Source organism: Atta cephalotes, assembly GCF_000143395.1.
Source record: "Atta cephalotes unplaced genomic scaffold scaffold00007, whole genome shotgun sequence".
Taxonomy (NCBI): Eukaryota; Metazoa; Arthropoda; class Insecta; order Hymenoptera; family Formicidae; genus Atta; species Atta cephalotes.
The window spans coordinates 6,088,995-6,102,004 of NW_012130071.1; the positions used below are offsets into that span (position 1 = coordinate 6,088,995).

The window sequence follows — 13,010 nt, forward strand, 5'->3', positions numbered from 1 at the left end:
AATAAAATTAGAGAGATTGAAAATGTTAGCCATAAAGATCGTACAATATTTTTAATGGATAGATATGTTTATCTCAGTTGTATCTAAAATCTTTATTCAAACTATATTTTATGACTAAGGTGATCGATTTATTTATTTGATTGATATAATTACTTCGGATTATTATATAGTGCTTTGTAATGCCGAAATACGTTCGGCCAAAGTTTATTTTTTTCTAGTACGATTGATCAATCGACTGTGCTTCTAATCCGAATAGTTGAAAACACAAATCGACGAATATATATCGCTAATTCAATAAATTTGCTACAATACGCTTATTTTTTAGGGAGAGCGCGTTAAGTACCTCGCGACTATTTGAATGCTGCAAGTATTCGCACAATACACTTTCATTATTTTTTATTGCTAAAATAAAATTATATTTTATATGCTGCATTCACTGATCGTTACGGATTGTTTGCTAAATTGTACGTGCTGTTATCACTCTTGAGAGTATTTTTATCTCCCTATCGCCAAATGATTTGATAAGAAAATACTTGCAACATTTTTGTGCGTTTCTGCACAGAAGATAATGCAGAAGATTCTTCTCGTTGAAATTAAAAAGTAAATTATCTCATGGATTATTGCTAGAAACAAAACTTTTTATGAAACTTTTCCAAATATTCGTACAACGAATAATTGACTTGATGCCGTCATATTGTACGCGTAAGATTTTCTTCGTCATTGGCACTGTTCCCGTCTTTATGTCGCTTTTACCAACGAACTTTTGCAGATATATTTACAGAGCTTATTAAAAGACCACCACTGTCTACACCACCGTGTACATTATTATTAACGATCTATTATTACACTTGATGTTGCCACATGTGTGCAACTTTTTGTCACGCGAAATTGGCTTAACGCGTTATTACGTTTATCTTGTCGCGGGATGATCGAGATTGTTGGACACGTTCTCGTTTGCGACGCAATCAAAAGCAATTTCCTTAATTGTTTTACAGCGCACAAGACATATTACTACACTTCAAGCAAAATAATGAGCTATACGTAGTTCCTTATAATCCGATACGGCATTCACCTTCGGTTCAACTTACCTTATGGTACGTATAAGAATTGATAATTAATCAGACTGTTTTACACAGACACAGCATGATAATTTGGCATGCATCCCGTTAACAAATGGTCTTTCGAAACCAGACGCGTGAAATAAACGTATCAGCCTGTTCAACTTATTTGAAGAAATTCATGCAATTATTTTTGTTTATTGGCAATCTACGATGTTTATATCTGGAAGAGATTTTGATTATCGACATTCAATCGGCTTCACGATTCCAATCGGATTCGCTTACAGTAATTATATTATATCTTCAAAGTGTTTTAAAAATCGCTACTTTTTCCAAAATAACTTGACCTGTCCAATAAAGTGTTCTTTTTATATCTATTCCACGATTTTTATGTATCAAAGGGAAGAATTAAAATTTATATTTTAAAATTAAATTTGATTCTCAACAGTCTCTTCTGCATTGATGCTTAAACAAGCCACCAAGTTTATTTTTATTTTAAATTTTATTTCTAATCATAGAAATATATTTAAAAAAAGAATTGTAACTATTAGGGGAAAAGTTCGTGGTTACGTCTAACGGGAAAAACGCCACGAACTTTTTCCCATACCTAATATTTTTTAAATATATAACATTAAAATTTTATTAAAATATATTTTATTAAAATTTCAACGTTAAGTATATTTTAAAAATAATTACAATTCTTTTTTTTAAGTATATTTCTATGATTTGAAATAAAATTTGGCGACTTGTTTAAACATTAATGCAAAAGAGACTGAAAATCAAATATTAGCCGTTTGTGACTGAACAAAATAGATGATTTTGAAACACCTTACCCTGATGTATTCCATATCACGATGTCATAATTACGATTTCAATCAGTCGCAATGCGTTAAAGCCGATTTGATTCCTATAAGTGGCGGAATGCCACTGAACATATTACGTCAAACAAATTAATGGCTCCCAATTGGGCTGCGTTTACGAAATCTCTAATTAACGTTGACATTGCCATAGATGCAGAAGGCGCAACTTGCATTGCCAATTGTTGCGAAGGCATTAATGACTGATCTGGTCGGTTGTTACGTTACCTAATGTTTGTAGGTAAAAGATTTGCGTTCCTTGTTTTCCTGGCTGTCCCGTATAATCGATATATCAATCCATGTTCGTCATTATCGTGTTCTGAGCGCAATGAAAATGTTATATTTAGGTCGCCGAATTTGCATTCACACTCTCATATTCCGTATAATAAAATTCTTCTAGTTTATTATATAGAGTCTCGATAGTCTCAGTATTTTCATGATTTTTTTCCGCGATTGCTTGTAAAACATTCAACTTTATTAAAATAACTTGACCTGTCAATAAAAGTGTTCTTTTTATATTTACTTCACGATCTTTACATATCAAATAGAAGAATTATAATTTATATTTTAAATTCAAATATATTTTATTAAAATTTTAATGTTAAATATATTTTAAAAATAATTACAATTATTTTTTTTATTATTTCTATGATTTGAAATAAAACTTGACAGTTTGTTTATATTGAATTGTCCGGAAGTTCGTGCCGACTAACCTATAATTTAATAAATGTATACTAAAATTTAAATTTTCTGCGTTTCAATTTTCCTTCAACATCGGCACGAACTTTTCGGACAATCCATTACTATGAGTACAGTAATGCGAGTTTTTTTCGAATAAAGAATATGTGAATTAAAATTAATTTTTTTTTCAAAAATACTATGATTACAGAATTGTTCGTATAAATTCAAATGTATTTTATTTATTGATATTTTATTGTTATATACATGTATATTAATATACACAATGTATGTTAATATAATATAATCGGCTTCTTTTTAACAGGGGCAGTTTAATCATTTCTGGCGGGATCTTCGCATGGGTACTGCATCAAAAGTTTCAGAAAAGCTCTTAAATGGACTGTAAATATCTTGAAGATACAGCAAAGAATATCAGTGTTTTATAATATGTTTTTTTATTGAAGAACATATTGTCTATAAACTCTATTTGAGTTTTAAAAAAGGATGAGTTAAAGAATATAACTTAAAAGAATAAGATTTAGAAGATGTCACAATTATCATTAATGAGATTTTTTTTTTAATGTAATAATAATGAAAAAATGAAGTATTCTAGTATATAATTATTTTATATCCATAATTATTTTATACGACTCTTTTGTTTGCAATCCAGAACTTTTAAGAACATCGATTCCAGATTGGTAAACGAATCTGTCACCAAAGTGAAAATTGACGGCTCTGAAATGGCTCTGAAACACCGCGTACAAAAAGTCATTTGTAACATGAACAACAAGGTTGTTTATCGTTCCGTAGAATTAAGAGAGCGGAACACAAAGCGGTACGCGACAGAGATGCAGAAACGACAAGTATTTTATGCTTCGCCACAATGCTTGTCGCCATTCTATTTAAATTTAAGATTCAGCTCAGGAACGGAATCTTCAGGAGTTATTATTATTTTGACTCGCAAGAATTCTAAGTTGGATGAAGCTTGAAGCTCGTTTTCGAGTCGAGCAGGAAGTGATCGTACTTACCGAAGATACAGTCTCTCATTCTTCTTTTTTGAAAAAGAGTCCAATTATTTATACCGCAATCGTGAACCATCGATTGCTACGCATGATTATTCGTTGTATTCTTTTTTCCTCGATGCTTTTCCTCTCGTCATCGCTCAGGATAATTGTATGTTAGAACTTCCTCACGTGTGTTCCGTGATATTTTTTTCAAAGCGGAAATTTATCTGCGAAAGAAAATGAGATAAATCCTTTGTGAAACTATATTTCAGCGTCCCCGGTTTATTATAGATTCTGAAAAAGTAAAACTGCAATTTTTATTGTGATATTGCAAAATGCATTTAGGGAATAAGATCTTTTTTTTAATCTATGCTTTAGAAAAAATATAATTAAAATTATATTATGTTTTTATTATTATGTTTTTATTCGTACAATTTTATTTAAAAAAGTACAAAATTATATCCAAATTTCTTTCCGAGATATCTGTTCCTAAGTGTTGAAAATAAAGAATTCGTGAAGTCACCGATTATGCTTCCAAGCAATCTATCTTCCGATCGAAGTAATCCTGAGGAAGAATCACGTTGCGTTCAACCGATAATCCCCGCAAAAGTTTTCTCTGGCCGCTACCCAAGGCCAAAACACTCGAAATAATGCAGCAGCAATTTGTGTAGGCGTACGGCTGGACAGTCAGCTTGGTCGCGCTGGTATCCGATGGCAGGTGGACTCCTCGAGAAATGGTCCCTCCTCTCGTACTACATAGACGAAGTTAAGGTCGTCCGTATGGGCTCAGACCCAGGACTACGGAATTGGGTTAATTAAATTGCTAAAATCGAAATGTCTCAAAATTGATTGATACTCGTGATGCAATCGTGATTCGCTCGATCAGATCTTGAAGAAGAAAAATAAGATTTCCTATATATGGTGTAACTGATGAATGTTTTTGGAGATTTAAAAATTGAAAGTTTTTATATTTAATCTTATTTTTTGCAATGAACAACGATCATCTGTTGCAAGAATTAACGTCGCCAAAAAAAAATTAATTGTTATTATATTATATTTTAAAGATGTAAGTAATCGTTAACATTTTTTAAGTCAATTTTTTATAACGAAAATTCGATTTATGTGAACACTGTCTTTTTCATAATGTTTATATAATACTAATGTTTGTATAATACTATATTTTTAACTGATCCTTGAGTTACAAATATATGTGTGAAGGAGAGACAGATCTTATATAATAGACTACTTCTAACATGATTAATTAGACAATTAACATTTTTGGTCGATTATTAGATTTAATTATTTCTTTTACTGCTTGTTAATCTTATTTAATCTTATTACATTATATAATTTAATGACCTAATACGCATTAAAAAAATCGTATTGAGATATCAATCTCATGCAGTTCCACGTACGCAAATGCAATCCTGGCGGATGATCAACGTGTACAAATACAGAAAATATAACGTCGGTGTGGGCGGACGACATTTCTCAAACTTATAAAAATGGTATTGGATCACGACACACGTAAACACATTTGGCAGCAGTGTAAACGTACGCCGGCGCTTGTCTGTGAAATTGAAATCCATTGGCGAGTCTTCAACATACCGGAACATCTATCATATGAACATATGATCGCACATCATCGCAATTATTGTATCATGTACAATGTATAAATTTTATTTCATTATCATTATAATATTGTAATATATTTCTACACCTCCCTCACAGAAATTTGATACTGGAAGGTAATAATTATTCTGAGCAATAAAAAGACCGAACAACTTTTGATACTCAAAATAAGTAATTTCCAATATTAAATTGGTTAAATTTTCTGTGTAAGGACTCCTCATGCATCATTAACTCCAACATCACCTTTCATGAGATATCTCGTGTTTCTTTTAACAAAAGACTGAATATATTGTACTTTTAAGAAGGAGTGAATAATTGCTTTGATATCGAGTTATCGTATCGAGTCATCAACTTAAATAGTGATTACTAATTTTTAATATCTTAATTGAAAAATATTGTTTATAGTATTGGGTAGTCTAATACTCTAGATAAAGATAGAGATATTCTAGAGAAAGATATTCTAATACTCTAATAATCTAGATACATGTATAGAGATACGTTTTGTGTATTTAACTTGTATCTGAGATACATTCAAATTCGAGTATTTATATTTGTATCTAGATAAAAAAACACAGCTTCTGATTTTCAGATACTGCATTTTTCAGATACATTTCCTCAGCTTAGTCATAATTCTATTTTATGTGTAATTATCGATTGATTCCACTCCATAGAAAAAAAGCAGCTGTTGCAAAATTCTACAACATTGGTCTTTTTCTTAATTCCTCACTGGATCTAAATGCAAATCAGTCATATTAAAGAATTTTACAGTTAACACAGCTGCTTTTTCTGCTGAACGCAGCTAATGATCTTAGATTGTGGAATTTCTAATGTATAGTTAAGCTGTTTTTAAATACAATGTTTGAAGTATTTTTAGTTTGTAAAATTATGATAAATGATATCGTCTTATAATTCTTATCCTAAATCGTTTTACAATATATAATTATTAAATTTTTTCAATTAATATTTTTCTAAATATAACAAAAATCAATGAATAAATTCAATAACTAATACATTTTTACACATTATCATTATTACAATAAAATTAATTTAAAAGCATTTAAAATGTATGCATCTGAAGATACTTTTAAAGTATCTGATATCTATATCTATATATATTTTAATATGTGTATCTATATCTGTATTTAGATAAATTTTAAGAGTATCTTACTCATCAGTGTTTATAGTGTTTATAATGAATTTATTTGTCATTGTAATCTTGAATATGTATTGGGTTGTCCGGAAAGTTCGTGCCGACTAACCTATATAATTTAATAAATGTATACTAAAATTTAAATCTTCTGCGTTTCAATTTTCCTTCAACATCGGCACGAACTTTCCGGACAACTCAATATTTTAAAATTCATGGATCAATTTGGATTTGAGATATCTATCATCAAATAAATATATCATCAAATAAAAAATTATATGTAAAAAATTATCAAAGGAAGAAATATTGAGAAAAAATGGATAATAAAAATGGATAATTTTTTAAAAACTGTATATGTGGAAGAAAAGAGACATGATATGAATGTTTACATAATAATCATATAATATGATTTGTCTTAATATGTAACTTATAGAATGACGACGAATCATCAATTCGAAGTGGGACAAAGCCACGAGTATTAATGGAATTTCCCCGAAAATTGGCTGCTGCTCGGCAATGTCGAGTCTATCAAAAGCAACGTGAGTCCGTCCTCTTTTCGAATACCGTTTCTCCACTTCCCCCGTTCCTCTTCATCGTCACATGTATATTACGCGTATCCTTTGTCTTCGTCTTTGGCTCTTCTCTTCCTCTCTTTCTCTCCTTCTTTTTCTCTATCTTTTTCTCCCTCTCGAATGACGGACTCGTTACCGCTCACTCACCGCCCGTAAAATCGTATCTCGTGACTTCGGCCAGAAATATGCTCTGCGAACCCACCTATTCGTTCGCCTTCACCTATCGGTCCGGTGCCATTCCCAGGACGACGGAGGAATATCGCCCAGCGACCGTACAGACGATTGAAAATACTCCGTTGCGGACTTCTCTCGTTGGCGGATTTTGAAATCCTCGTCGATGCAGCATCGCACCGCTTGGCTTAGCACCTGTCGCATCGTCGCCGATGGCAGTGGAAATAGCTGTTATGCACAGACCGGAGAGCAATCATGGTCCGAGTGATACGAATGAGCACGCATGTACCTGCCACTCACAGTGACAATTAAAAGAGAGAAAAAAGCTTAGCTTTTCGAATTATATTCTTCCATTATATTTCGAAGTCACTAGACGATACTATAATTAACATCATTATAATTCACGTCAGATTTCAAGAATTTTGCTTTATTATTAAATAAGTATGCTATGTATTTTGATGTATATTTTTATCTACGTATGTATATTCTGATTCTTCAGATATCTTTCGTATTGCACGGATACAAAATTATAACAGAATTCTACTCCGAATTCTGTCAAGATTTATAAATCATTTAAGTGAGCCATTTAGACATAGAAAATAAGAATATGTTTATTTTTTTATTTCTTTAGAGATATGTCTTGTTCAATATATTGGGTGCGTTTATCAATTCTTTTTCTTAATAATAACTTCATATAAATTTACTGCAGTTCATACATAGAATATATATATATATAATATTTGTCTTCTTTATATCATTTAATGATTTAAAATGCATACATTTGGAATTAAACAATAAATTAAATTAAAATAATAATTATAATGTATGTATACATATATTTAGTTACATATATGTTAATTAATATATTGTTGTGATAAATTTTCTATATAAGTATTTCTAAAACATGAGGAAAAAAACAAAGAAAGTTTTCAAAAAGATTTCTCAAACTGAAATAATCAGTGTTTATAATTTCTTTTATACTTTTATACGAAAGCCGCATTTATATTTCGCCACGTATTTTCGAAAAAGAGATATTATATAATCTGCGATGTCTCTGCTAGATTATTGTCTAGTTTAATCCCGCTGTATTTAGAAAACTAAGTGGATACAAGGATGAAAATTCGAATTCTCAACAGTGCCGTTGAACGATGAAAAATTGGGTGAAAAGAAGTGCAGAGACAATCTTGTGCTAGCCAAACACACTGGGATCCCCGTGGAGTCTCAACATTTTCCGAAGTTCCTCTTTACGACTATTTCGGTTCATAAGCTGAATCGCGGAAATAGCCTAGCCTAGCCCCTGGCCTAGAGCGTAGGCTTGACCGGCTGTAATAGCAGCTTTCTCAAGGATCCTTCGGGACGTCACGTTTTCGTCTCACAAATTGGAGATAGCGGGAGATTAATTTCTCGCGTCTGAACTATTTGTATGACGTGTTTCTTCGCTAACAACAATATTATGCGGATGCTGGTCCGTTGTAGACGTGATATATTTATCGCATAACTGACCGACAATTGACGGACTCCCGAGGATCGCGTTGTTCGCAAAAATAACCCCATGTCTGCTGCGTTTGCTTGCGTAAAATTATTAATACTTCGCACGTTCATTTTGTTCCATCCTTCTTTGTCGGATAGAAAGCACTCTTCCTAGTGTTCAAAAATATTGAAACGAAATATTTCACGTAAATGCATACCGCGTGCACGTATCTATAACGAAATAAAAAATATAAAGCTATAGCTTTGAACGATAAAGCATCCTCAATTTATTCCTCCAAAAGAGTACTAGCGAAAATAAAAACCAAAGAAAACTAAACAATATATATATATATATATATATATATATATATATATTAGAAAAATTGTTATAAAAATAAATATGATTTTTCAATAAAACGGTTTTAAATTTATTTTTTATTACATATAACCTTCTACATATAAAAAAAAAACATCTCCAAAAATTGAAATTTTACTAATGTTGTTATTCTCTTTTTTCTAAATTAAAAATTGTTTTTTTTACTAGATAAATCGCATTTTAACAAAATTTTAAACGAAATTTAATTATTTGAGATATTTAATTTTGAAAATTGAATGACAAATTAATAAGTTAATAAGTTCAAAGAGATTTTCTATGAAATTTTCTCTAAATAAAAATCGATTCAATATTTTAAAAATTCAGCGATAAATTAATAAATTCAAAAGGGTTTTATATAAAATTTTCTCTAAATAAAAATTGATTCGACATTTATGAAGCTAAAGAGATGCTATGTATTAGGTAGATATACAAAGAAGTCAAAGTTGATTCTCGGCGCATATTTTTATCATCCCCAACGTGTGCATAATCGACAATACTCCTTCCCTTCATGTTGCATCTTGTAATCTTCTTCTTATCATTGCATAATAATACATCTTTCGCATGCTCTTAAAGGAATGAGCCTACTTTGCCCTTTCCCGCTTGAAATATCTTTGGCAAACCAATGAAGCACAATACGTAGATTTTCCAGAGATATCTATATTTATTATTATATGGTTAAAATATCTGGTGCGATTGGCCGTATCAAGAAACGTAGTCTTTAAAAAATGCATCTTTCTTTACGTAAGAATTAATTAAGTATTTTATTAAATAATTAATTTCCATTTATTAATTAATTTTGTAATTGTAAATTTTGATTTTTTCACATATGAAAATAGAATAAAATATATATCGAGACAGAATAAAAAGATAAAATTAAGTTAGAAGACATGTATATTCTGAGCTGAAATTTCTTATAAATGTGGATAAAATCAGGAATGATAGAAAAATCATAGAGTTTGCGAATTTGTCTACAATCTCGAAGTAATCCGATCCATATCTCTTGACTTCACTTTTATCCAAATGATCTGTCTGTGACATAAATCGCGTGATAACATCGCGATAATAACATGAAACCGGTCTCATCAACTCCGATTAACTTAATCAATTGATTGTTACATTGGAAGATAATAGTTATCGAGAGGATAACTATTAACTAAAATATTGTCCTACAGATTACAGATTGAGTTCATATGATTACAAATCATTTTTTTCACTACGTATATGAAATATTTTGGTAAAATATACAATTTTATTTAATATTATACATGTGATTTCTCGTGATTGCATATTATAATTGTATATGATAATTATCGGATTATACATAGAGATTTCATAAATTTTATAATGATTTTGAGAACTTTGTCTAATAATTACATTAAGTGATTATTAAACTCCTTCGTTGAAACTGATCAATCTCATTTGCTGTTCATCAGAATTGACTGACACTTAGGTTCAGTTTCACAAGTAATTAATAGCGAATTCGACTGGACGTACTCAGTGCGCATTGGTGCGCATTAAACAAAATAACGTAAAGATATGTTTATAAATAAACATAAAAATCAATTAAATCGTGAAATACTCAATTCATTTTATTGTACTATTGGGTAAAATATTTAGTATTTAATATTTCATAATTTGAAATATTTGCATTTTATGTTTATACTCAAATTAAGTCAGTGTACAACAGTTTTAATATGCACTAGTGCGTACTAGTGCTTCCAATTGAATTCGCCATAACTCTAATCGAGGTTTAACGAATTCTAGAATTGAAAAAAGATGAAAGATAAATTGAACCTCAATTAAGAATTAACCGCGAGTTTTGGAAATGATTGTGAGCTATCAACTGATTCAGTTAATCAAAATTGGTGAGACCAATCCACAGCCTCGTGCTACTATAATTTGTTACTATCAGGAATCTTGGGAATCCGATAACTCGCATAGTCCCGCACACTCGCGTGAATCCAACGCCAAGTCCAGCCCCGAACGTATCCTTGCGACTATTTTCGCGTTACGTGTTTCGACATGATAGATGAGACTTTTCTGCATTTCATCGACGTCGCGTCGGATCGTGCGATACCTGCCAAAGATTCCCCGGCTCTGCAATAGAGAACGATGAATAATTTAGGATCATGGACGATTTACCTGTCGCAGTAGTTTTTGTCGAGATGTTTTTTCACGGAAAACCATACTTGCAAATTATGTTATATGAATTAAAGTGATTGGGCTTTGTTAATGAGATTAGTCATTCCGGATATGCTTGCATATTGTATTAACTTAAATCAAAAACATTTGAAAAGATAACAGAAAAATTAATTTAAAATTCAAGAATTTTAAATTTAAAAAATTAAGAAATTAAGAATTTAAGTTTTTTTATATTTTTATCTATCTTGGATATATTTCTACTTTATTTTATTTACAAAAAAAGTTTATTTGGTCAATATTAGTTGTACATTGATTTTCTGATATTGGACCAATATTGGGACTCCAATATTTGATCAATATTGGCTATACATTGGTTTTCCAATATTGGGCCAATATTGGGGCTCCAATATTTGGCCAATATTGGCTATACATTAATTTTCCAATATTAAAACACGTGTTTTAACATAAATAATTACATTTCGGCATCACTCAGGATGGAGATATAATCCGCTTGGCATCTCTCTAAAATAAAAAAAATTTTAAATAAAAAGAATAAAAAAAGAGGAATGCAAACGGATTATGTCTCCATATAGTGTATTTTAGGTAACGTCAAATAGTCCGAAATGTAGTTATGTATGTTAAAACACTATGAAATAAATTATGATTATGATTATGAAAAATAAATTACAATTTTTTTCACATAAAAATGATTATAACTCGGAAACGACTTATTTCCGGACCTATGTTTAAATAGCTTTTTTTCCTTTTTGGGTCCGGAATCACTTCCCGAACTATTGTGGACGATTTTCCGGATATCCTGTATATGTAATCAGTTGTCGAAATTTCTAGAGCAAATGATTTGTAAATAATGATGGCACATTATATGTCGGCAACATAACAGCTATTTGGTTTTAAGTTTGTACATAGCGCCTTATGGGAATCCACGACAATGAAATTCACTAGATGGCGTGATTGAAGTGTAGTCCCTCTTGTGCACTGTTCTTTCGCCACTAGGAGCAGTTGTTAGTCAAGTTAAGATGGTTGAACTTGTAAGAGGCTGCGTGCAAGGTAGTTCTCATCATTTGCCAAATAAAGTAGTTCTCTTCTACAAGGGAAGAAACGCCGCGAGTTGTTAATTTATTTTAATCCTCGCGTGATACAACACAGCAACGTGTTAGTAATGAATAATTAATCGTTTCATCTTGAGTACCGTATCATGATGAAAACCTGACAGCAACAGAAAATATATGATTTCCATCCATTGTTGTAAATGTCTTATTATTCATATACAAAAGTTTTTTACAATTAAAATAGAACAAGTCACAATAATATCAAAATAACGTTAAACTGAATTGTGATTGATTAAAAAAATGACCTTTAGTAAACTTTTAGTAAACTTTTAATTTTGGAACCATTTTAATGATTTTCATGATTTTTTGTTTTGTTTAAATGTGTTTTTGAATTTATTGCATATGATAGATTTTAGAAACATTTCTGTTAAAACATTTCATATGACATTTCATATATTGCAGAATCCTTTTAATTGTTGCATATGAGATGTGAAAGATGTTGAAACATTTCTGAAAATTTTCTGTAACAATCGATGCTGTTTGAGTGATCAATTAATCAAAATAGTTGGCGATAATTAGCATTTTTGAAAAATACTTTAAGTTTATTTCAATCTGTAAACAGATCACAAAACTCTTAATAAATTTTAAGTACTTCAGAAATAATATTTAAATTAAAACTAAGTTTCCAAAAGCTCAATAAAATATAATATGAAAAAATATAATGTCTATAAAAGGATAATGAATTTAGCTGACAGTACAACTAGATTTTTACTTTAGCACTTACAATAAAATAATTCTCTCCTCATGTTTCGGTTCTCACAGAATCATTCTCA

At 30.5% G+C, this 13,010-nt stretch overlaps 1 pseudogene; it reads right to left on the bottom strand.

Moving 5' to 3' along the window:
• Positions 1 to 7,091: 7,091 nt before the first annotated feature.
• Positions 7,092 to 13,010, bottom strand: part of LOC105627012 — a 41,926-nt pseudogene continuing 36,007 nt past the window's right edge.